Genomic DNA, 26,327 nt, shown 5'->3' on the forward strand with positions numbered 1-26,327 from the left:
TCCCTCCCTCCCTCCCTCCCTCTCTCTCTCTCTCTCTCTCTCTCTCTCTCTCTCTCTCTCTCTCTCTCTCTCTCTCTCTCCTGTGATCTAACATTGGTTACTGGCTCTTTTTATTATTACAGCTATTAGATGTCTGCTTGCATATTTTGAACTAATATATTCTCTGGCTATTAATAAAGTTAATACATTGATGGGGCCAATGAGGCATGGTTTCAAATGAATGCTGATACTAGAATAACTCAAAATTGAGGTTGTTTTTCTAGTAGTCTGTGGACTATATACGATATTTCCATTTACTTACACATAGGAGGGAAGTTCAGGCCCTTCTCACTAAAAGCCTCTTTATTCTTTGCATAAATACTCTTAGAAATTTGGTATTTGGTCTCAAAGACTATAGCAGATTCTAAGAAGTCAACTGGATTAAGAGAGGCTAGTAGAAATAGACTCACTTTAGTGAGAAGCTTTGATATAGAAACACATAGAGTCTTAGGCCTAAAAGATGGAAGTTGTTTGGTTCAAAGGCCACATTTTTTACACAATGATCCAGTTTTTTAGAGAGGGAAAGTCGTTTGGCTAAAATCACATAGCCATTTAGCGACAAAGTTAAGATCAGACCTAGGTCCCCTGACTTCTGCTCCAATGTTATTTCTATTTTATGCCATATTGTTCCTCCTGAAAGTGAGAAAGGAGACAGAAAAAAAATCCTAACCAAAATCAAACATAGTTAAAAAAATTATTATATAGGGCCAAGTGGTGAAGGAGGAAAAAATATTTTGGTATCACATTATAATAATAAATATTCATTTTCACGTAATCAAGAAAAGGTTAAATTATGTTCACTGGTCCCCCTCTATCCTGTAGCAAGTAGAGTGTTGTTGTCCTTAAGTCAGGAGAACCAGTGTTGAAGTCCCACCTCTGACACATACTGGCTATGTGACCTAGTCACTTTACTTAAGCTCTCAATTATTAGGGCAGCTCTCTAAGACTATAATTTTTAGAGTGAGAGAAAGTCCATTCTACACTGATGAAGTAAGTTCCCAGAGTTCTTCCTGTCTAGGGAATTTTGGACTTTAACACATTTTAGCAATTTGGTAAAGCTTAGGAACGCCTCCACATAAGGTTTCTAAGATGCATAAAATAAAATATATAGGAATTAAAAGGAAATCAATTCTGACAAAATTCAGCCAAAATATTTTATTGAAAACAATGTGGTTTTTGTGGACTTCAGGTCAAGAACTTCTCCATGATACTAATGAAATCACAGGTCTGGTTAAAAAAATTCCTTTTTAGGAAGACATTAGAGAGCTCCATCAGTTTTAGAAATATTTGCTCCAGCGGCAACCAAATTAAATAAAATTAGAAGTTTTGGCATTTGAGGGAATTAGCTTTTGTTATCTGGAACCAACCTTTCTGTTGCACAGCCCTCCAACAGAAAGAGATAAATCAGGTGTTACTGTAGCATTTTTTCTCCCATAGTCTTGCTCTAGTCAGCCTTTACATATATCAGAAGCCTCATACCAAACAGCACGAGTTGGAGTGAGTATCAGTCACCAAGGAAATCTAGGAGTCTGACTGATTCTCGTACTGTGTAAGCTGCTATACTACGCCAACAGGACAAAAGCAAAAATAAACACGGGCTCACTCCTAAGCCTAGTAACAGAAAGATGGCTAAGCAGGTGGCTGAGCCTTTTATTGACAGAGTGGCTGACATTCATTACATTATTGAAGAATGCAGGGAGTGGAACAAGAAAGGGATGCTATGTATTTGTGCTATCTGTGTGCTGCACTTTATAATCAAAAAAAAAAAAAAAGAAAGAAAGAAAAACCACAAAAAACCCAGTAACTTAATGAATAAAGAGCCTACAAATGAGTAATAATGGACCAGACTCTCATCTTATCCAAGTGGATGCATGTTAATCTCAATTGAGTTACATGGCATAAGGTTCTCACCTAATAACAGTAATAAATAATGAGGTAATTTCCATGCCAGCTGTTAAAGGTTTCTTTGCTCCTAACCGAGGTTTTATGTCATTGCCTTTCTAGCTACAGGAAACAATGACATTCTCAAAACTATTTTAAAAGTCTGTATTTTTTACTTTTTATTGCCTTGGTTTTTTATGGGCAGTCTCAGAGTTGAATTTTTAGACCCTTGAGAGTGGAGAATGTGATCAAAGCAAAATTGTTTTTGGAGGTTGATAAGAAGAACAGACAGAGAGAGCATGAGAGAGAGAGAGAGAGAGAGAGAGAGAGAGAGAGAGAGAGACAGAGACAGAGAGAGAGAGAGAGAGAGCATAAGAGAGAGAGAGAGAGAGAGAGAGAGCATAAGAGAGAGAGAGAGAGACAGAGAGAGAGAGAGAGAGACAGAGAGAGAGAGAGAGACAGAGAGAGAGAGAGAGCATGAGAGAGCAAGAATCCATTGTTTATATTCTTCTCCATTTCCCCCCTCCCCTTATTGCCTCTTTTTGGGCTTTTTGAGATTTTGCATATGAACTATGATAAGAAAGGCAATTTATACATGAACATGAGAGAAACTGCCCTATCTATTTCTTAGATATTCATAAGGCGATATACGGGAATGTGCTTTACTAATTAAAGTAAAAGGTCATACCCTTTGGACAAACATAAAGTTTTATTGCCAGGAATGAAGAAAGTTGCTTAGGTGATGGAGCCGACAGACCTACTCTGGGCAGTTGTTAATGTTCTGACTTTCTATAAGTATTATATATCTTCTGTTCCTCTCTGTTCCCAAATACACTGCTGCAAGGAAGAACGAGGACATTTGGTCCTAAGAGATCCTTCATAAATGGAAAAAAAATCCTTGGCACCCTTCTACCTCTCTGTCTCTTGGAGTTATTTTCAGGTGCAGGCCATCAGTTTTCCTTGAAGAGACATAACTAGGGCATGAAGACTAGAATTGCCCCAGGGACTGAATTCAAAGGATGATAGCACTTGTAATCTTTCAGCTGGTTGAAACAATAAAGCTTAGCATCTAGTTAAAAATAATTTGTTAAAATCGAAAACTACCAGATGTCAATGTGAGCTTCTCTCTTTGCTCCTCCCTTTTCCCCATTATATGACTTTTCCCAGGCATAGAGTATTTATTAGGGGTTCAAAAACTCTTAGTTGTATAGCTCTGTTACCTTGGCATTTGATAAACAATTCTAGTGTTCCTCATTTATCAAGGTCTGAATAAGAATATTTATAATATTCCTTTTGTAACACAAATATGAATCTTTACCCTTTTGGGGATACTTTCTCCCACCTTCATTCCCATGCTTATGTGTCACAGGCAGTTGTAAAGGAAGCAGCTGCTATCTCTGGCCCTCCAGCATTCATCAATTTATTTCCTTTTTTTTCTTATAGTGGCAGGCTAATTTGTGTTATCTGACTCAGTGATTGCTCAGGAAGGTGGAGAAAGGGAGGGAAAGAAATCTCTCAACCTTAAGACTCAGTAGGATATGTTGAATAAGTAGAAAGTAATGGGACCTGATAAGAGACTTACCCAACTCAGACAGGGGTAAAAGTTGAATACATTGTGGAGCAGCAAAAGGGATTACTAATAGTTGCCAAATCCAATGTCCTTTTTCCCTCCTTGATGCTCTCTTCTCTCTAGACTTCTGGGGTACCATGCTCTCCTGGTTCTCTTCTTACCTAACTGACCACTCCTCTTTTCTTTGTTTCTCTGTCTTCAGATAATGCTCTATAATCTTAGGTGTCCATCCAGGTTTTGTCCTGGGGCATCTCTTCATTCTCTATACTAATTTATTTGGTGATTTCATTAGCTTTCACAAATTTAGTTACCATCTTTATGCTAACATTTCTCAGATCTACCTTTCTGTTGCAAACACTATGCAGATTTTTAATCTCTCATCTCCAGATGACTTTCAGACATTTTATCCAGGAGATATCTTAATTTAACATGTCCAAATGGAGCTTATTATCTTTTCCTAAAAACCTCCATTCTCCCACTTCACCTGCCACCTTTCCTATTACTGTAAAGAATACTCACAACCTAGAAGTCATCCAGGATTCCTCTTTATCTCTCATGCCTCCATATCCAATCTGTTTTCTATTTCATGAATTTGTCTGCGTGTTGTTTTGCCCACTAGATTGTAAATTCTTTAAGGTCAGGGATTGTCTTTTGTCTTTCTCTATCCCCAGCATTTAACACAGTACCTAGTTCATAGCAGGAACTTAATAAAAGTTTGTCTGAGAGGTTACTATAGTTATCTGAAAAGTGGATGTGTGTATAAAATGAAGGAACTAGGAAGTCAAGTGATGAAGATTGTTCAGTTTATCAAAGATCTAATGCCTCCTTTTTGTTTGGAGGTGAAGTTCTCAAAGAGTGGACTAGGGAAAGTTGTGAATTGGTTCAATTATTTTGGAGAACAACTTAGAAATATGCATATCCTTTGATCTAGCAATAGCACTACAAGGTCTATATCCTAAAGAGATCAAATAAAAGGAAGAAGGATTTAAGTGAATTAAAAAACGTCCATATAGCAGTTCTTTTTGTGGTGGTAAAGAAATGGAAACTGAGGGGATGAGCATCAATTGGGTAACAGCTGAACAAGTTGTGATATATGATTGTGATGGAATACTCTTGTGCTATAAGAAATGATGAGAAAATTTGTTTCAGAAAAACTTGGGAAGACTTAAATGAACTAATACAGTGAAGAGAGAAGAACCAGAAGAAAGTTTTACACTGAAAAAGCAATATTGTCATGATGATCAACTGTGAAGGATGTGACTTCTCTGATCAATATGATGATCCAAGAAAATTGCAAAGGACACATGATGAAAAATGCTATCCACTTACATAGAGACAAAGGGATGTCTGATGAACTCACTATAGATTGAAGTGTTTATTTTTACTTTGTTTCTTTTTCACTTTAAAATTCATTTTTAAGAAAATTTTCTCATGGTTACATGATTCATATGCATTTCCACTGGGTTTTACATGTGTCATTAATCAAGACCTTTTTCCATATTATTGATAGCTGCACAGAGGTGGTTGTTTAGAGTCTACATCCCAAATCATATACCAATCATCCCATGTGTTCAAGCAATTGTTTTTCTTCTGTGTTTCTACCCTCACAGCTCTTCCTCTGAATGTGGATAGCATTCTTTCTCATAAGTCCCTGAGAATTGTTCTGAGTCATTGCATTGCTGCTAGTAGAGAAGTCCATTACATTTGATTTTATCACAGTGTATCAGTCTCTGTGTATAATGTTCTTCTGGTTCTGCTTTTTTCATTCTGAATCAATTCCTGGAGGTCATTCCAATTCACATGGAATTCTTCCAGTTCATTATTCCTTTGAGCCAATAGTATTCCATCACCAGCATATACCACAATTTGTTTAGCCACTCCCCAATCAGGACATAACCTCATTTTCCAGTTTTGTGCCACTACAAAGAGTACAGCTATAAATATTTTTGTACATGTCTTTTTCCCTATGATCTCTTTTGGGTATAAACCCAGCAGTAGTATGGTTGGATCAAAGGGCAGACAGTCTTTTAGTGCCCTTTGGGCATAGTTCCAAATTGCCATCCAGAATGCTTAGATCAATTCACAACTCCACCAGCAATGTATTAGTGATCCAATTTTGCCACATCCCTTCCAACATTTATTACTTTCCTTTGATGTCATATTAGCCAATCTGCTAGGTGTGAGGTGGTACCTTAGAGTTGTTTTGATTTACATTTCTCTAATATTAGAGATTTAGAACACTTTTTCATGTGCTTATTGATAGTTTTGATTTCTTTATCTGAAAATTGCCTATTCATGTCCCTTGCCCATTTATCAATTTTGGGAATGGTTTGATTTTTTGTACAATTGCTTTAGCTTCTTATATATTTGAGTAATTAGACCTTTGTCAGGGTTTTTCGTTATAAAGATTTTTTCCCAATTTGTTTACTCCCTTCTAATTTTGGTTGCATTTGTTTTGTTTGTACAAAGACTTTAATTTAATGTAATCAAAATAATTTATTTTACATTTTGTAATTTTTTCTAACTCTTGCTTGGTTTTAAAATCTCTCCTTTCCCAGAGATCTAATAAGTATACTATTCTGTGGTCTCCTAATTTACTTATAGTTTCTTTCTTTATATTCATGTCATTCACCCATTCTGAATTTATCTTGTTGTAGGGTATGAGATATTGATCTAGACCCAATCTCTTTGGAAGTAATCAACAACTTTAGCAAAGTAGCAGGATACAAAATAAACACACTCAAATCATCAGCATTTCTATACATTTCCAACACATCTGAGCAGCAAGAGTTAGAAAGAGAAATGCCATTTAAAATCACCTAAGACAATATAAAATACTGAGGAATCTCTCTGCCAAGAGATACACAGGAATTATATGAACACAATTACAAAACACTTTCCATGCAATTAAAGCTAGATCTAAACAATTGGAAAAACATTAATTGCTCATGGGTAGGACGAGGTAACATAATGAAAATGACCATCCTGCCCAAATTAATTTACTTATTTAGTGCCATACCCTTCAAACTACCAAGACACTTTTTTACTGAATTAGAAAAAACTATAAAAATTTCATTTGGAAGAACAAAAGATCAAGAATATCAAGGGGAATAATAAAAAAAAAGTATTAGGAGACTGGCCATAAGGGTGATGACTTTTTTCATTCTAAATAGCTCACAAAGACTACCTATAAAGGCTCAGACAGCTTGGGATTTGTATCAGTGGGGTAAGTATCCACAACCAAGAAATCATTCACCTTTGAAAGTATTGAAGTTAATGTCATAGATCACATACTACAGAATGTTAGACCTGAAATAATTCTTAGAGAGCTTAATAGATGAGGAAAAGGAGGATTTAAGTCTTAAATGAATTAATTACCAAATACCATGAGGTAGTTTGGGGAAAGAGTACTGGGATTAGAATGAGATGATCTGGATTCAAAACCCAGCTCTGCTATATTCTATCTGTGTGCCTATAGGACATTTACTTCCCCTCTCTGAAACTCAATTTCCTCAGCAATAAAATCAGAAGTATATGTTCTAGATTATCTCTGAGGTTCCTTCCAGCCTGATATCTATGATCTTATGATCTAGAAAAGCTAGTTAGTTGAAAATTGAAGAAACCATACCAGATGATCTATAAGAATCCCCCTAGTTCTATATCCAATAAAGCTATTTGCCTGGAAAGCTGGAATCTGTTTTTCCCAGACTTTCATTCTATTTTACTCCTAGGATATGTTTCTCAGACTCTAATAACAGAAATGGATTTCAGGAAATCATGTGATTTAAACCTTCACCTAGAGGAAAGGTGCCAGCATGGAACCTATGGAAGTTCAACATAGGGAATAGGGTCAAGGACTTCATTTTTTTTTGTCATTCTACGTTTATGTCATGTGGTCTTCTTTCTTATGAAGCTAGACTGAGCTTGAATCTGTGTTTTAATCAGAATAGGGAACTTCTAGTGTCAATATTGACTGCTATCTCAGATAGCAACTCATCTATGACTTATTAACTAAATTCTCAGTTGCTAAGATTCATAGAGATTAATGACATACTAAGAACTACAGAGTTAGCAACTGTCAAAGACAGGATTTGAATCTAGATCTTCTTAACCTGGTACTATATTCACTTATTATCTATATGGATATATACATCTCTATATACATACATACATGTACATACAGTATGTGTGTATTTGAAATTTTCGTGTAACTATGCTGACATACACTCTCTAGATACATGATAAATAATAATTTATAAGGAAAGTCTAAGAATAATCAGTCACAATTAAGAAGTTAATATCAAAGTACTAGATCTTTATGTTCTAGATATGAAGAACAGAAATATTGTTCGGCTTTATAAGAAGATACTGATTTTTTTTCCTCTTTTATTATAAGTGATCAGTCTCTGGGAAGGGGGTAGCATGAATGAACGGAGAGCAGGATGCAGAGGTAGGTGTTTTAATGTTATTCACAGCTATTACTCTTTATATTTTAAAGATAATTTTAAATCATGAGAAAATTAGCTCATTGATAAATAAATGATGCCTCAAGCTAACACATACCTGTTAGCAACTCATTGCATTACTGTATTTGATTATGAGTATAATAAAAAATTGGAATATTCTCTCTTTTCCTCCACTCCATAACACTCCTCACTATTGCTTCTCTCAGCTGCAAGTTAATAGAACTCAGTAACATGCTTATTTCTGATACTTTTGAATGTATATGTGTGTTTAGGCTCAGGATATTACATTTGGGGATCCATGGATTATTTTATTCAGTCTATTTGGAATTTAGGAAAGCAGGAAACACATTTAACTCTTAATCATCATGGGAATAGGTCACATAACATACAGTCAGGAACCTCTCATAACAAATTAAATATAGCCAGGTGTGAGGGAAAATAAATTCCATATGTTTCAAACTGACTTAAGCAGGTAGAATTTCACTAGAAAAACATAAATGGAAAATGGAGTTACTTTCATTTAAAATTTATTAAAATATAAGTATGCTTGCCATCCAAAGAGCATCTTTTGGTATAGTAAATGCACTATAAATGTTCCTTCATAGTACCTTGTTCACACTGGTTTCCTCCACCTGCCCAGCTTATGTCTCCTTTCTATCAAAATGTAAAATATTTATTGAATCTCTATAAGGTGCCTGACATTGTAGTAGGTGCCACTAACCATTTCATGCTCTTAATGGCATTAACTCAGTACTCTGCAGTCCATATAGAATCTGAACATGCAACTAATATCCTATTCCAAGTAAGGAGGAGACAGAAAACATATGAAAGGAGTGAGAGAGTGAGAGAGAGAGAGAAATAGATAGGAAAGGAGGGAAGGAGGAAGGAAATAGAGAAAGAAGGAAATGGAGAAGGAAAGGATGGAAAGAAGGAAGAAAGGAAGGGAGGAAGGAAGGAAGGAAGGGAGGAAGGAAGGAAAAAAGAAGAAAGGAAGGAAGGAAGGAAGGAAGAAGAAAAACATTGTTAATCATTGACTAGTTTTCTTTTTTTCTTTTTTATCTATTCATTTGTTTGTTTATTAGGCATATGCAAGCATTCAACTAAACTCTGGGAATACAAGGAAAAAGACAGTCTATTACATTCTATTTGAATAAAAGGTAGATGGAAAGTAGTGGTGACAATGGGACAATCTAGAGAGGTAAAAGTGTAGTCAGGAGAAGGTTGAGAATAGCTGGCTTGGGTACTTTGTCAAATGGAAATTTTTGGAAGGAATTTAGTAATTAGAGTAGAAGGCAGGATAGAGCCATCTTCCAGGGTGAGAAGGCTATTGGAAGGTAGATGTTCAATCAAGAGAGCAGATAAGAAAAAAAGAGAAAAAAGAGGAAAAGTAGGATGGAAAAAGGAAAGAAGATGAATAAATAGTTAGAAACTTCAGATTCTGTACCCCTAGCCAGCAAGATACATATTACTGGGTTCTAGCCATTTTTTCCCATTGCTGAGCCTATTTTCCTCAGTGTATTGCCTATTATTTGTTCATCTACCTACCAAGGGTTCCCCATTATAACACCTCACTTTGTTTCCCTTGATTTGCACATTATATATCCTTTAATTACTGCTGGGACTTGCTGACAGCATTTCTGTAGTTTTGGAACATTAGTTAAATCGATCATTTCAAGGATGGATACTTTGCTTTCTGTGAAGACGATATCTAGCAAATATGATTAATTGATGACTGCTACTGAGAGAAAACCAGCACAAGGATACCAAACTCTTGTCACTTGGTCCTTTCAGAGTATTCATAAATAAGCACTTTGGGTACAGTATGCATTCCTTCATTCTTTCCTTTCGAAAAACCTATGTTTGGACTAGCAAGGCTTAGTCAAAAAAAGCAAACAGAGATTCAGTTAAGTTAGCACAGGGTCTAACATGCCGGAAAGGCTTCCAGTGTACCCCTGAAACAGGCTATCCCTGATAAGTGTAGAAAAACTCATTAACAGGCTGCCTAGTTTGGTGATGAATACCTCAGTTGTGACAACCAAAAATGACCTCGAGTCCTTTGCAAACAATTTCTATGGTGATAGTGATTGAATAGGGGAAACATGGCAAGGGTATTAAAAATTAGTTTTCAGACCCCTTGCCTTTCCCTCTCTCTCCCCACACACATACATATATAGATATGAATGTATAACACACATATGTAAACACATGCATATGTATAGACATACTGGTTACATCTATACATTGCATATATGTACACATTTGGATGAGTATAAATATACATGGGTATATATTTATATATATGTGTTTGTTTATATGCATATTGTGTGAAGGGAACCCCCTCCCAGGATCACACTTTGGGGTCTGAACTGCATCCCTGCATTCCAGCTTGGGTCACAAGACAGTGACCTAGGCACTTGACCCATAAAGAATGGGGAAATTGATCCAGGTGTAAAGGGAGAAAATAAAGTGGGGAATACAGGAAGAGGAGGGGGCTCTTTATTCTCTTAGTGGACGCATTGAAAGGAAGGTAGCTAAGGGAGCCATGTGGAGAGCACTGTCACTGTCAGTACTCTTAAATATTAGATAATTGTCCAAGGCCTAATGAGTGTATATATTTTTAGAGAATGGCATCTTATCAACTTAGAAGACATTCTTGCTATTAAAAAAACAAAAGACAAAAGGAAGTCACAGTTAAATAGAAAGATGACTCACAAGTTCTCCTTGAAGAGACAAGTAAAGTCTTAATGGAATTGGTTTTATTCTGTATCATAAGGTTACAATGAACATCATTGAAGTGTTGGTCATCTTGTATTGAAGTGTTCATGGTAATTATTTGCAGAAAAGGCAATCTTGAAAATGATTGCAATTTATGCACCAACATTTGTTGTGGAGAGTGAGGTAAACAAAATCTATGAAGAATTTTGACATTTGTCCAGATTAAATTAGCACATGCAGAGACTTTGATGCACAGGTGGACGTAGCAGAGGCTGGAGTAACATATGTTGGAAATCCATATGGAGAAAGAAATGAGAGAGCCCCAAAGATTATCATCTACAAAAAGCTTCATCTATGCATCATAAATAATTTCTTCAAGAAAATAATTAGGACTCACAGAACATGTTGGAAAACATATAACGGAACAAAAATGAAATTCATTATATCTTAATGACTAGGAAATGACTTGTTACTGATAAGGGAGTTATCCACAAATCAACTTTTACTGTATGGGCATACTACTGTCTTGTTCTTACAAAGGGTGAAAGGGAAGGAAAGGAGAGAGGGAGGGAGGAAGGAAGGAAGGAAGAAAGGAAGAGAAGAAGGAAAGAAAGAAGGAAGAAGGAAGGAAGAAGGAAAGGAGGAAGTAATGTAGTGTGGAGGAATACTTTTGAAGTCCAGAAATTCAAAAATAGAACCAGAAGCAGAATGAAAATATACTAATCTGGGACCATATGGAGGCTCCACAAAGAACTCATCAACTAGAGAAAGGAACTCTCTGGGGTGAACAATCAGCAAGAATGTCCCAGGGTGAGGAGGGTCCAGAAACTTAGGGAAGTTCATGTATTATGTGGGAGTAGACATATGACAATCAAGTGCAACAGCTATTTAGATTATAAACTTATTTATAAAAACTTACAGAAAAGATTGATATGAGGTTGTGAGTAGTAATGTAGTGAGAAACAATAGAAAGAAACATATGTAAAAGAAGTTTCATTAGAGACCCAACTAGGAAAAATTACCTCTAGGGTACTTAAGGATTAGTCTGGGATAAAGATAAAGACAATAAATAGATAAAAAGTGAAAGCTGTCTATAAATATTTTATATAAACTGTTTTCATAATCAAGGAGAGTGGCTCTATACAACTGGACTTTAGGATCATAATCCTGGATCTGTGGGTGAGGAAATGGAAGTGCCCTTAATGAAAGCAAAGATGGGAAAATTAGATAGACTAGATAGACTGAATTTACACAGAGGAAGTCTCTGTGGTAGGTGACATAATAAAGGGCTTCATGGGACTGATTCTCCAACTTTTTGATGAATATAATATTACAAAGGCATGTTAAATAAAAGACCATAATTTTTTCTTTTCTTTTTAAACCCTTAACTTCTGTGTATTGGCTCCTTGGTGGAAGAGTGGTAAGGGTGGGCAATGGGGGTCAAGTGACTTGCCCAGGGTCACACAGCTGGGAAGCGTCTGAGGATTTGAACCTAGGACTTCCCGTCTCTAGGCCTGATTCTCAATCCACTGAGCTATCCAGCTGCCCCAAGACCATAATTTTTTTTTACCTCCCAAACACCAAAAATTATTAGCAACTAACAAATTTTACAAACATTTTATTTAAAAAAATCTATACTTGCATTGTAGGCATCCTTGATAGCTGGTTGAGAATAGACCAGTCAAGTTTTCACATACATTTTATAGTATACCCTAACTTTACAGTCATAAGATCAACTGAAAGATGTATAGAATATAAGATCTCAATGTACCTATTTCTTTAATTAATTATAAGAAAGAATTTGATTTGATAGAATAAATGGATTCAGAGTGTTCTCTGTTTATCATGCCTATGTCAAAATCGTGTAAGATTAACTGAAAGATGCAAACAAATCCCTTTGGTTACAACAGACTCTGATGACCTCTTGCTAATTCATACCAAGTAAGGCATAAAACAGATTTATTTTCTCCACTGAATATGTGACGTTGTTGTGGAGAATATGCAGGAATACAAATTAAAGAGCACATTTCTCTGAATGGTGAGGTCCTTCCTTTGCTCCCATTCATGGATGATATTCTGCTAGTTGCAAATAGCCCAGAAACTTTACAGAAACTTTTTAATGAGATCTATAATCACTTGAAAGAGTTTGGTCTAATTGTCTACACAGTAAAAAGAGCAACTAAAGAAGAATGATCATTGTCCAGACTATGATAGGCAGTTGAATGGATAGGCTATAGATTCTACCCTTTGATTTGTCTGTGCTGGGCAGATACAAACTGAAGAGATCGTTAGTAACTTTGAAGAAACTAGTTTAGGTGGAATGACCATGTTGTAAACGGTTAAGAAGAGAGTGAAAGGAAAAAAAGTAGAAGCATCTGTTGTACTTTCTAAGAAGTTTAGCTATAAAGGGAAGAAGATGTATAGGATAATAGTTTAGGATAAAATAAACATGGACATGTTTTTAAGCAGCAGGAAATGAATCAAAAGAAAGGGAGAAATTGAAAATACATTAAAAGGGAGTTAACAGAGGGGGGAATCTTTTGGTGGAGTTGGGACAGAATAGGACTACTTGAACAAGTAGAGGCATTAATAGATTTAATTGCCTTGGGAAGGAATAAGGCCACTTCATGCGAAAAGATGAAGGAGGAGAAAATTGAAACGGGCATCTGCATGATAGGAGATGAGGCAGAGGAGAAAAAGAAGTTTACAGAATATGGTCTCAATTTTTTTTTTGTAAAATATGAGACAAGGTTCACAACTGAAAGAGAATTAAAACTGAGGACCACCTAAAGGGTTGTGGAAAAGTTCATGGTGGGCTTGAGCAGCTTGCAGAACATATAAGGAAAAAATCATTCAAAGATAATCTCTGTAAAAGATGCCTTTGAAGAAATATATGACCAGAATAAAAGATGACTTGGTGACATAGCAAGAGCAAGGTACAGACAGTATATAGCATGTATGCTCAACTGATATTCACACCAGGTGAATAGAACTCAAAGTATTTGGTGAATTCTTTCAGGTAGATTTAACAGAGAACAAGAATGAGTCACATAGGAAGGGCAGAAGGGGATGGATTATTAATCTATTTCACTGGAAGAGTACCTACAGCAGTGGGATCATAGAACTGTGGAACTGGATTTAGTGTAGAGGGGTTACTCTAACAAACTTGACACACGGACACAAATTAGGCAAAGAGAGCTTTCCCTATTGTTAGGATGCTTGGTGCATGCATTCTCCCTTAAAAACAGGAACTAGGGAGATGCAAGCTCAGGTATGTGTAAGGTTCGCATAAGACTTAATAGTCAGAAGGGTGAGCTTAACAGCTCTCATTACTCTTTATATGATTTTACTATTAGCTCTGTGAAATTCAGCCCCCAAACCCTCCCACTTCTGAACTTCTCTATTACTGTCAAGGAAAGCACAATCCTCCCTATCATCCTAGCTGAAAATCAAAATATCTTCTTCATCTTTTCACTCTCTCACCCTCTATATCCACTTTGTTGCCAAGTCTTCTCATTTTTACTTTATAACATCTCTCACATTTACCTCTTTCTCTTCTCTGACAATAGCACTACCCTGGTTCAGGCTCTCATCATCTCAAGCTGTGGGTATTGCAATAGACCTCTGTTTGGTCTTCCTACCACAAGTCTCTCCCTTTCCAGGTCTCCTGCATTCAGCTGTCAAAGTAATATTCCTAAAACGTATGATCATGCCAACCTCCTATTCAATAAATTATAGTTGCTCTCTATTACCTTCAGGATCAAAGAGAACATCACATTTGGGGAATTCAAAGATTTCTAGGACTCTTTTACCTTATTCCCCTCCATCTCTCCATCCCATGTACCAATCACAATAGCCTCTAATTTTCTGTCCTGTGAATTTCCATGAGCTGTTCTTCATGCCTACAATGTTCTTTCATCTTGTCTCTGTCTCCTTTGCTCCTTGGTTTGCTTCAAGTCCAGAGTAAAAGCTGACATTTTATTAGACACCTTTTTTGACTCTCCCCCTTGATATTTAGGATTAATCTTTGTCAGTTATCTCAAATTTATCTTATTTGTATATATTTTGTTTGTACATTGTCGTCTCCCCATTAAACAGGGAGATTCTTGAGACCAGGGGTCATTTATTTTTTATCTTTCCTCGTATCTGCAGCATTATACACAGTGCCTGACACATAGTGGTAGGTCCTTAATAAGTTCTTATTTATTGATTTTAAAACTTAACTAAAGTAAACATCTGTGAATATTAACCTAAGAAAGTCATTGTGAGGAAAATGCTTTGTGAACATCAAGAGCTATTATTATTGTATTAGTAGTTTAATGTCCAATCCAGTGTAGCTTTTATAAACTGGAGATTATTATCCTAACTCCTACTCTTGTTGATGAGTCAGGTCCCTGATTAAGACTATTTTTTCTCCCTCAGGATCTTGGGAGTATCCTTGAAGTGTTGGGGGGTGTTTTCCTAATGCTATTAGCTCAGTGTTCTTCCCAGTATCATTCTCTTATAACAACTAGTAGCTCACTTACATATGTAACTTCTAGTAATTATCTCCCAAGCATAACAAATTTATATAAATTAGCTTTTATAAAGAAATATTTATTGAGAAGATATAGTAAGTATAGAAATACATATAATTCCTTCCAACACCCAGGAACATACTTTCCCTATACCACCTCTGTCCTTGGGAAAAGTGTGCTCATCCAATAGTTACAAAACTGTTGCTTTATCAAATTCACTTCTTTTTTTTTAAACTCTTACTTTCCATCTTAGAATCAATACTGCATATTGGTTCTAAGATAAAAGAGTGGTAAGGGCCAGGCAACGAGGGTCAAAAAGACTTGCCCAGGGTTACACAGCTAGGAAGTGTTTGAGGTCAGATTAGAACCCAGGATCTCCTGTCTTTGGGCTTGGCTCTCAATACACTGAGCCACCCAGCTGTCCCCACCAAGTTCACTTCTAAGTATGGTATAGCCAGTGAATCTTCTTGCTTCAGAAAATGTTGAGATGGAACCAAAAATCCATCTTTGGGGCGCTGCTGGCTAATAACTCTTTCAGGGACTCTTGTACTTGAACTTTTTGAGATCTTGCAGGATCATAGCCTTTTTTCATCTCCAATACTCAAACACCTAGTAATTAGAGCACAGGAAACAGAAAGGAAAAACACAAAAGTGAAGAAACAAGAGTGCCATCTACACTGCAACTTATTTCCCCCAGAGGGGCATAAGAAATTACAGCCATGAGGCTCTTCCTACCATTACTACTACCTGGAGGACCATAGCAGTCTTGTTTCCTCTAAAGAATCCAGAGAGAAAAGCAAAAATTCTGATCAATAGGACCTTTGTACACATTATAATTTATGGCTCAGAAACCAAGAAAAAAAAGTCTTTCAGAAGTACACAGGAACCGGTCAGAAAAGACTTGCCTATGCTCTGAAGTCCATATGATGGATAACATCAGATTAAGTGCCTTAGTGCTTATCCTCATAAAGGTTGGGATCCCATTGGCCAGTCATCATATCAGTTTACTAGTGACCTGCTGCTATTTTGAACTGTTTTTCTAAAACTTAGTTTTTAGCTTTACCAACATTAAGGGCAAAAGTGCTTTTATACAATGTCTCATGGGCCATTTCTTATCTTTAGAATGTTGCTGGTAATGACTTTGTCTGTTGAGTTAGTTACAATAATGCGAACCTAGGAATGGTTATGAATGAAATCCAATGTTACACAGTAGCTGAAATGAATGGATGCATTAAGCATTATCCCTAAAGGAAATCAAGAAGAAGTCTTCTATTGATTTGAGTACTTTTAGGGAAACTGCATTTTTGCAGAGAAGCAAAATTTGAAAATCTTGGGGTTCCAAGAATTGCTCCTGTATACTGATTTGAGTAGAAGGACTAAACTATTAGGATTTTTAGGAATGACACAGTAATCTAATCCATAAAATGTTCTTGCCTAGTTTCTTGAAATTTTACACGTTTCTTTGTATTTATATGATATTAAACAAATGGAGAAACTTATAAGAAATTTCTATAATTTTTAAAAAAGATCGTTTTTGACTTATAAATTCACATTCGACACATCCAAATTGACCTATGATAAATCTTCCCCTTTATTAAATTACCACAGAGAGTCTTTGGAAGGCAGTGTGTTTCATTAGAAGATTCTTAGATTTGGGGTAGTCTCTTCAAATCCCAGGTCTGTTTTTCCTACCTGTGTGGCCCTGAGTAATTCATTTGGCTTCTCTAGGCCTTAGTTTTCTTACTTGTAAAATGAGGCATTTGGATGAGATGTCTTCTAAGGTTCCTTTTGCCTCTAGCTCTATGATTCTAACATCTTGAAAAGCTGGAAGGAACTCAGAGCTCATCTAGCTCAATCTCCTAACTTCTTGACTTCCTCTGACAAGCAATCACCTTATCACTTCAACATTTCTGATGGGGCAGTCCACTACTTCATGAGGCAGTCCATCTTATTTTGGGGTAGTTTAATTATCAGAAAGTTGTTAAGATTGACCCAAATCTGTCTCTCTAAAACCTTTACTTCTTGGTCCAAGTTCTACCCTCTGGAACCCCACAGATTATGCCTAATTCATCTTCCAAATGACAATCTTTCAAATATTTGAAGGCAGTTATCATGTCTCCACTAAATCTTTTCTTTTCTAAGTAAACCATTGCCAGTCCCTTTAACTATTCTTCAAATGATATATTCTAAACCTATTTTCATCTTATCCACTTTCCTCTGGATGAACTCCAATTTGTCAATGTCAATGTCACTTCTTGAAATGGGTGCCAAGAATTGAAGATGATATCACTGATATAATATGAGTAGTGCTAAGCACAATGGAACCATTGCTCCCTTTGACCTGACAACAGACTTTTATAAAAGCATGACGACAATGCATTTTTTGCAGCTTTGTCACACTCAACTCATATTGAGCATGTAGTCCATTGAAACTGCTCGTCTTGCTGCTATGATGTGTTGGAGATATATATGTATATATATAGAAATGCTGATGATTTATGTGCATTTATTTCATATCCTGCAACTTTGCTAAAGTTCTTATTATTTCTACTAGCTTTTTAGTTGATTCTCTAGGATTTTTTTAAGTAGACCATCATATCATCTGCAAAGAGTGATAGCTTAGTCTCCTTATTGCCTATTTTAATACCTTCAATTTCTTTTTCTTCTCTAATTGCTACTGCTAGTGTTTCTAGTACAATGTTAAATAATAGAGGTGATAATGGGCATCCTTGTTTCACGCCTGATCTTATTGGAAAGGCTTCTAATTTATCCCCATTGCATATGATGCAAGAGAAACACCATTTAAAATCACCCCAGACAATATAAAATACTTAGGAATATATCTACCAAAACAAGCACAGGAATTATATGAACCCAACTACAAAACACTTTCCAAACAATTAAAACTAGATCTAAACAATCTGAAAAACATTGATTGCTCATGGGTAGGATGAGCTAACATAATCAAAACGACCATTCTACCCAAATTAATTTACCTATTTATTGCCATACCTATCAAACTACCAAAAAATTTTTTTACTGAATTAGAAAAAACTATAATAAAGTTCATTTGGAAGAACAAAAGATCAAGAATATCAAGGGAAGTTATGAAAAAAACGTGAAGGAAGGTGGCCTAGAATAACAGATATTAAACTATAATATAAAGCAGTGGTCATCAAAACAATATGGTACTAGCTAAGAGACAGAAGGGAGGATCAGTAGAATAGACTTGGTGTAAGTGACATCAACAAGACTGTCTATGATAAACCCAAAGAACCCAACTTTGGGGACAAAAATCTACTATTTGACAAAAACTATTGGAAAAATTGGAAAACAGTATGGGAGAGTTTTTGTTTAGATCAATATCTCACACCCTACACCAAGATAAATTCAAAATGGGTGAATGACTTGAATATAAAGAAGGAAACTATAAGAAAATTAGGTAAACATAGAATAGTATACCTGTCAGATCTATGGGAAAGATTTTAAAACCAAGCAAAAGTTAGAAAAAATTACAAAATGTAAAATAAATAATTTTGATTATATTAAATTAAAAAATTTTTGTACAATCAAAAACAGTGCAACCACAATCAGAAGGGAAACAACCGACTGGGAAAAATCTTTATAACAAAAAATTCATATGGAGGTCTATTTACTCAAATGTACAAGAAGCTAAATCAATTGTATAAAAAATCAAGCCATTATCCAATTGATAAATGGGCAAGGGACATGAATATGCAATTTTCAGATAAAAAAATCAAAACTATCAAAAAGTACATGAGAAAGTGTTCTAAATCTCTAATAATTAGAGAAATGCAAATCAAAACAACTCTGAGGTATCACCTCACACCTAGCAGATTGGCTAAAATGATAGAAGGGGAGAGTAATGAATGTTGGAGGGGATGTGGCAAAATTGGGACATTAATGCATTGCTGGTGGAGTTGTGAACTGATCCAACCATTCTGGATGGCAATTTGGAACTATGCTCAAAGAGCTCTAAAAGACTGCCTGCTCTTCGATCCAGCCATAGCATTGCTGGGTTTGTACCCCAAAAAGATCATAGATAAACAGACTTGTACAAAAATATTTATAGCCTAGCTTTTTGTGGTGGCAAAAAAAAAAACACTGGAAAATGAAGGGATGCCCTTCAATTGGGGAATGGCTGAACAAAATGTGGTATATGTTGGTGATGGAATACTGTTGTGCTCAAAGGAATAATAAACTGGAGGAATTCCATGTGAACTGGAAAGACCTCCAGGAATTGATGCAGAGTGAAAGGAGCAGAACCAGGAGAACATTGTACACAGAGGCTGATACACTATGGCAAAATCGAATGTAATGGACTTCAGTACTAGCAGCAATGCAATGACCCAGGACTATTCTGAGGGATTTATGGAAAAGAACGCTACCCACATTCAGAGGAAGAACTGCAGGAGTGGAAACACAGAAGAAAAACAAGTGCTTGAACACTTGAACACTGGATGTGGACATGGTTAGGGATGTGACACTAAACGACCACACAAATGCAACTATCAATAATATGTAAATAAATCTTGATTGATCACACATGTTAAAACCAGTGGAAATGCAGGTTGGATATGGGGGGGGTAAAGGGGGTGAAAGGGAAAGTAAAAATAAGAATCATGTAACCATGGAAAATCTTTCTAAAAAAATAAAGTATTAAAAAAAAAGAAACTGCTCATCTTTTATTTTTTACATAAACTATGACTTAGACAGGTTTCCTCCATTCTTTACTTGTTTAGCTGAATTTTGAAGCTGAAAAACAGCACTTAAGTTTTATCTACATTACATGCCATTTCACAGTTGTTGGGACATTATTTCCAGCTGAGGAGATATTTTTAAAAACTGCTTCTGTTCTATAGTGAATAAGCTATCCCTTTCATTTATGCCATCAACAAATTTGATGAACATGCCTTTTAGTGTTTGCCTAAGTTATAGGTAAAAATGTTGAGCAATATGTGGCCAAGGGAAGATCACCAAAGCTACACATAGGAAATTTTGTCCAGGTTCATGTAGATCCATTAATTATTCTGGGTGTGGTTGTTCATCCAGCTATGTGTCTAGCTAATTGTACTGTCATCCACCTTCACTGTTTCCATCTTGTTCATATGGAAGTTATGAAAATTTGTCAGATATCTCACAAAAATAAAGATGTCATGTGTCTAAAGTGTTCTCTTGGTCTACTAGTCTAGAAACCCTGTCAAAAGGAAATTAGATTGCTTTGACGTGTTTTATTCTTAGTGAACCTAGGCTGGCTCCTAATGTTTACTATTTCTCTAGCAAAACCCTTCCCAAACATCTGTTTTATAACCTGTTCTAGAATTTGGCCAAGAATGTGAATTCTTGATATGATGTGGAGTTCACTACCCTTTCATTTCTAGATTTCATCTCCTTTTCAAAAACATCAAGGTATTTGCTTATTTTGAATCTTTTGGCACTCTCCCATCCTCTATAACTTTTCAGGTATTAACAGAAAGTTCTTCTGCAATGATATTTACAAGTTATTTCAGTAACTGAGGATGCAGTTCTCTTGGGTCATCTTTTAGGGTGGTATTGGAGGTAGTATATGATGGATAGAATTGGGCCAGTATCAGGATGTTAACTGTGGTTAGGGAAGGTCAACAGAACCCAGTCCAGGCAGAGCCTTATCTGAGACCAACACACACAGACCACTTAGTAACAGGGAAGTTGTGTTTATTCTAAGAGGAAAGGATAGATGGAAATCAGGATGACCTTGCTACTAATGTCAACTAACTCAATCCCCCAGATCTAAATGTTCCTTCACAGGAATCTTCAGAGTTTGATCTATTCTACACTAACCCTCACCTCTCTGATCTGAAGAAACCCAATCCCTGCACTATCTAAATCTGCACTAACCCTCTCCCCTCCCCCCCCCCTTGCCCCACTCTTAGGTGGTATTAGAGGTAGTGGTCTATGGTAGTTTGGCAGGGCCCAAGGAAAGTTCCTGGATCTAAAAGGAACCCAGACCTAGCCTTACAGTCAGAGAGCCAGATGGTTCGGGATCACAAGGAAAAACAGCAGAGAACAAGGCAGCAGATGGGATTAGGAATCAGGGTAGGTCAGCAACCACAGGACAGGCAGACAGTCTCTCCAGGTAAATCAAGAGAGATAGCCAAACCCCTCAGCTAACAGTTTAACCCCTACTCCCACATTCTAGAATCTTTATCCTCCTGCATCTCCCCTCTGCAAACCAACCTCTCTTGCTAAAACTCTCTCTTCCTTATAAGTCAGGATACTTGAATTCTTTTATTTTTATTTTATTTTATTTAAAAAAAACCCTTACCTTCCATCTTAGACTTAATAGTATGTATTGGCTAAGGCAGAAGAGTGATAAGGGCTAGTCAATGGGAGTTAAGTGACTTGCCCAGGGTCAAGGACTTAGGAAGTGTCTGAGGTCAGAATTGAACACAGGACCTCCCTTCTCTGGGCCTGGCTCTCAATCCACTGAGCCACCTAGCTGCCCCCTGTTTTAAAGTTTTAAAGTAGCAAGTTTCTCTCTTCTCATCTCCTTACCTATCTTGGACTCCAATTTTCTTTTAGGGTGTTTGTTCCATCTTTTTCAGTCTAATAATAATTTTCAATTTCCTTCAAAATAAAAGACAGAAACAAAACAGGAATTGAGTTGTTCTGCTTTCTGTCATTTGCTCACATTACACCATGCGCCCCAAGCAATGGGGTAAGCAGAAGGAGGATTTGTGATTATAGACAGAATTTCACTTTTGAGAGATCTCTTTCCCTCTTGAGGCTTCTTTTTTAGCTCCATCTCACTAGGCTAATGGAAAAGTAAGCATCTGCCTACAGCAAGTACAACCACATAGATTTCCATGTAATTAAAAAAAACCAGGAATAGAAAGGAAAGCTTACACATAGATTTCTATTAGGGCTGCTTGTTACCTGATTGGGCATTAATTTCTGTCTGGTTTCCTTTGAGACCCAGGACTTAATTTCATGCCGATGTATTTGCTAAAATCATCAATGTCTATAATACATATAAATTAAATCTAAAATTAATAAAAATTAAGTGAGGTCATTAGATATTCTTTTGTTGAGAAAGTACTGATCTTTGATGATGTGTGCCATAAGAGGAGGTATTGTAGATAAAAAGTACAGAGAATTATCTCTCTGGAGCTAAGAGAGTCTTATTTGTAGAGGTAGACAAACTATGAAAGGAAGATAATTGCCATGTGAATTAACATACAAAAATTAAAATAAAGAAGATGCTTTAGAACTCATTATAACTGATGATCTACTGATATCTGATAGCTCTCTTGGTTTTTAGCTGTGAATTGATAGTTTGTATCCTAAAAGACTTTATCCTGGAGGATGGGGTACAGGAGAAGTAGCATCCAGCCAAAAAGGAGAACATTCTCCAAAAAAGAGAATTTTTAATGATGAGGAGATCCCCACTGATAGAATCCTTAGTATCTTGCCTTTTGCTTCTCTTATCCTAGTCCTCTCTTGCAGAGCCTTCTCCCCCCTTACTTCTAGCCATGGAATTCATGGCAGGAGCTATAGTGGATGGGAGGGACACAATTCACTGAGGCATGATTCTATTGGCAATAGTGAGCCTACTTAAGTTGGCTCAGTAATGCTTAAAATTTTAAGACCATAGAGAATAGAGAAAGGCATTAGATCATTTCCTCTATGATAGAATATGAGCTCTATGAGGGCAGGAACTATTTCCTTTCTGTCTTTGTCTCTAGCTCTAGCTCTAGCACATTATACAAGTTCAATAAGTATTTGTGGATTGATCGATCTCATCTTCTTTTCCCTTAATTCCCTTTGCTAGTTCTAATTCCTCTGGTCCATTAACTACTTGGAACTCTGAGCATTTTAACTGAGTCTTCTTGATTCTTGAGTCAATAATCTTTTTCAGTTTTCAACATGGTCTATAGACAACCTTGTAATCTGTAAGTGAGCCATGGAAAATCTTTAAGTTCTTTCCAATATTAAGAATTGGTTCCAAGGACCCATTGTAATGTTCGTTTCCTGAATAATAAAATAATTGAATTTTCACTCATTCTGGGACATGTTTAAAAGTCTTGAGGTCCCATTTCCCCTTTGCCTCCTGCTGTATCTCTACACACCTTCTTGGCTCAGTTTTCAGTAGAGGTCCTTTAAAAAAAAGCCAATTAGCTGTTCTCAGTCACTCCAGGGAAGGAGGTGAGCTAAAGAAATAGTGAGGACACATAGAAGTCAATTTAGTTCAATCAGAAAAAGTGTGAGAACCTCTGTTGCTTGTTAGCAGCAGGGAATTCAGAGTAAAATTAAGGTGGGAGGCTGAATGGGTTAGCAGTTTTCCAACTTCTGTGTCCTCACAGTGTGACTTCTTAATTTGGTTTGCAGTGTTGTGAATTCCCGAAACATGAGATACATTCCAGATCCAAATATAAAGGCTTTGGGGGTATATCCACTGTTTGCATTCTTGCCCCTTTCCATAACCTCAAATAATGAAGAGTTTATTGTATTTCTGATGGTGTAGCCAATTGTCAAAGCCTCAGAAATATAATTATTTTTCCTACAGAGGAAGTATGAAATGGCCCCTTCTTCCCCTGAACTCGACCTGTAGAGAGTTTGGAGGAAACTGGGGTGAGTGTGTCAAATAGCATCTCATATTTCTATGGTGCTTTAAGATAATAATAGCTATTAGTAATAGCTAGCATTTAATAATGCTTTAAAATAACATTTCGTTTTAACTCTTTTTGTCCTCATCACGATCCTTTGAGATAGGTTCTCTTATTGTCATAATTGTCAACCAAGGCAGACATTAAGTGACTTTCCAAAGGTCACATACCTAATACGTATCTAAGACTAAATTTGAACCCAAGTCTTTTTTATTTTAAGTCCAGCGCTCTATTCACTGTGCAACTAAGCCAAGTGAGATGTACACATTGCATTCCCAATAAAAGCCCTGTAAAATAGATAGCATATGTAATATTATGCTCATTTTATAAATCTGCCTTCCATGAGCACGTTTGTGCTGAACAGAGATGGGAAGTAATCCAGAAAAATGTTGGCTAGCTGGAGGAAATCAGCTTAAAAAAAACCACTCTAGATAGAAAGCTCTCTGTACATATATAGCTATGTTTTGTGTAGGTATCTGAATTTTTTCATCATGTACATCTGTATCTTAATCCCATCAAAGTTTCTTTACAATTTAAATGTGAAGTCTTAACCTGGAGTTCACGAACCAGTATAAAAATATAGTTTGATTGTTGTATTTTAATACAATTGGTCTTCTTTGTAAAACTTTGTGTTTTATTTAATGCATTTAAAACATTATTTTTAGGAGGGTTCAATCGGATCCACAAGACTGACAAAGGAAAGGGATCTGTCACATACGTAAGAGGTTAAGAGATCGCTGCTTTCAAAGATCTACAAATATATACTCCTGTGTATGTTATTCATATTTTTATTATTTCTTATGAGCACTTGTGGTTAACCATGTCTTCATGTTATTGAGTAACCTTTTGTTTGAAATATGAAGGCACAAATTAAGGAAAGAAGAGCCTTTCTTGGCACAGGACTAGAAGCTTACCCTCCAGGGCCATTGTTGGAGAGGTTTTCTTACTAACTAGTGGTATTACCACAAGCCATTTTATAATTAATTTTTTCGTGTAAAAGTTAAATATTTAACTTTTAAGTGAAAACTTTACATTTTTCAAATTTAACTTTTAAGTATATTCACTATGAATTCAGTCCTATAGTTTGAATCTGAGTCATAGACATGAGTCAAGTTTACACCCCCCCCCAAATAAAATGAAGGTCCAGAGCTTAGTATGGTGACCGGCATATTTGTTTTTCAGTACTCTTCAGCCTGTCCAACTCTTTGTGACCCCATTTGGGATTACGTTGGCAGAAATACTGAAGAAGATTGCCATTTCTCTCTCCAGTTCATTTTACTTTTGAGGAAACTGAGACCAATAGGATTGATTAAGTGACTTGCCCAGGGTCACACAACTAATACGTATCTGAGGCCAGATGAGGTCTTCCCAATTCCAGGCTTGGAACTCTATCCACTGTACCACCTGGCTGCACAGTGGCTTATAATAGGTGCTTAATAAATCCTTTTCGACTTCTTAATATTTTTCTTCTAATATATTTTTCAGGCTAATCACATATTACTCTGTGTGGGTGTGTGCATAGATGTGTGAGTATATATGTCTGTGTCTCTCTCACATGCACTCTGTGCTCTAGTGAAATTACCCTACATAGTGTTTTCTCTGTATGACATTCCACTTCTGTTTCTGGACCTTCCGACACTACCTCCTTTTCCAGAAATGTTTTCTTTCCTCAGCTCCTTCTCTTGGGCCTTCTAGATTCCTCCAAAATTTTAGCAGGCTAGAAGAGCTCTTTTCTGTTTCCCTTTTTCCTTTGTCCTCTCCCACCCTGAACTTATTTTGTATTTAACAAGATAAATATTTTAAATTTATGTATCTTTTGTGCACATGTTGTTTTCTCCCAAGACAGATTAAATCCTTCAAGGGCCAGGACTATTTTGGATGCTTTGGGGTGAAGAGTGGAGCTTTGAATTTCCAGTGCCTAATACAGTACCTAGCACTTTACAGTTATTTAATGTAGGCTTTCAGTGGTGCAGTGAATAAAACTCTGGACCTAGAGTAAGAAAGATCTGAGTTCAAATTTGGCCTCAGATACTCACTAACTCTGTGATCTTGGACAAGTCGCTTAACTCTGTTGGCCTCAGTCTCCTCATCTGTAAAGTGGCCTGGAGAAGGAAATGGTAAACTACTCTAGTATCTTTGCCAAGAAACCCCAAATGGGGTCACCAAGAGTTGGATGCAACTGAAAATGACTAAAGCAACAACAATATAGACTCATTAAATTGAATTGAATCCATTATTTCATTAGTGTGACTATACCATTAACCAATACAGTTCCACATCTCTCTTGGCCTTAGCAAATGTTCCTTATAAGCTACCATGGCTGAGAAAAATTCATCACTTCATGGCCACTTCATCTACACATTGTTGGGGATGAACCTTTCTTTCCACACTTAGCTAGACTGGTCCTCACATGTCAGATATCCAATCTTACCAAGCCCTTCCAGCTTGGTAGGACCTACCAGAATTTATGTTC

Source organism: Gracilinanus agilis, chromosome 3 (genome assembly GCF_016433145.1).
Source record: "Gracilinanus agilis isolate LMUSP501 chromosome 3, AgileGrace, whole genome shotgun sequence".
NCBI classification, from domain to species: Eukaryota; Metazoa; Chordata; class Mammalia; order Didelphimorphia; family Didelphidae; genus Gracilinanus; species Gracilinanus agilis.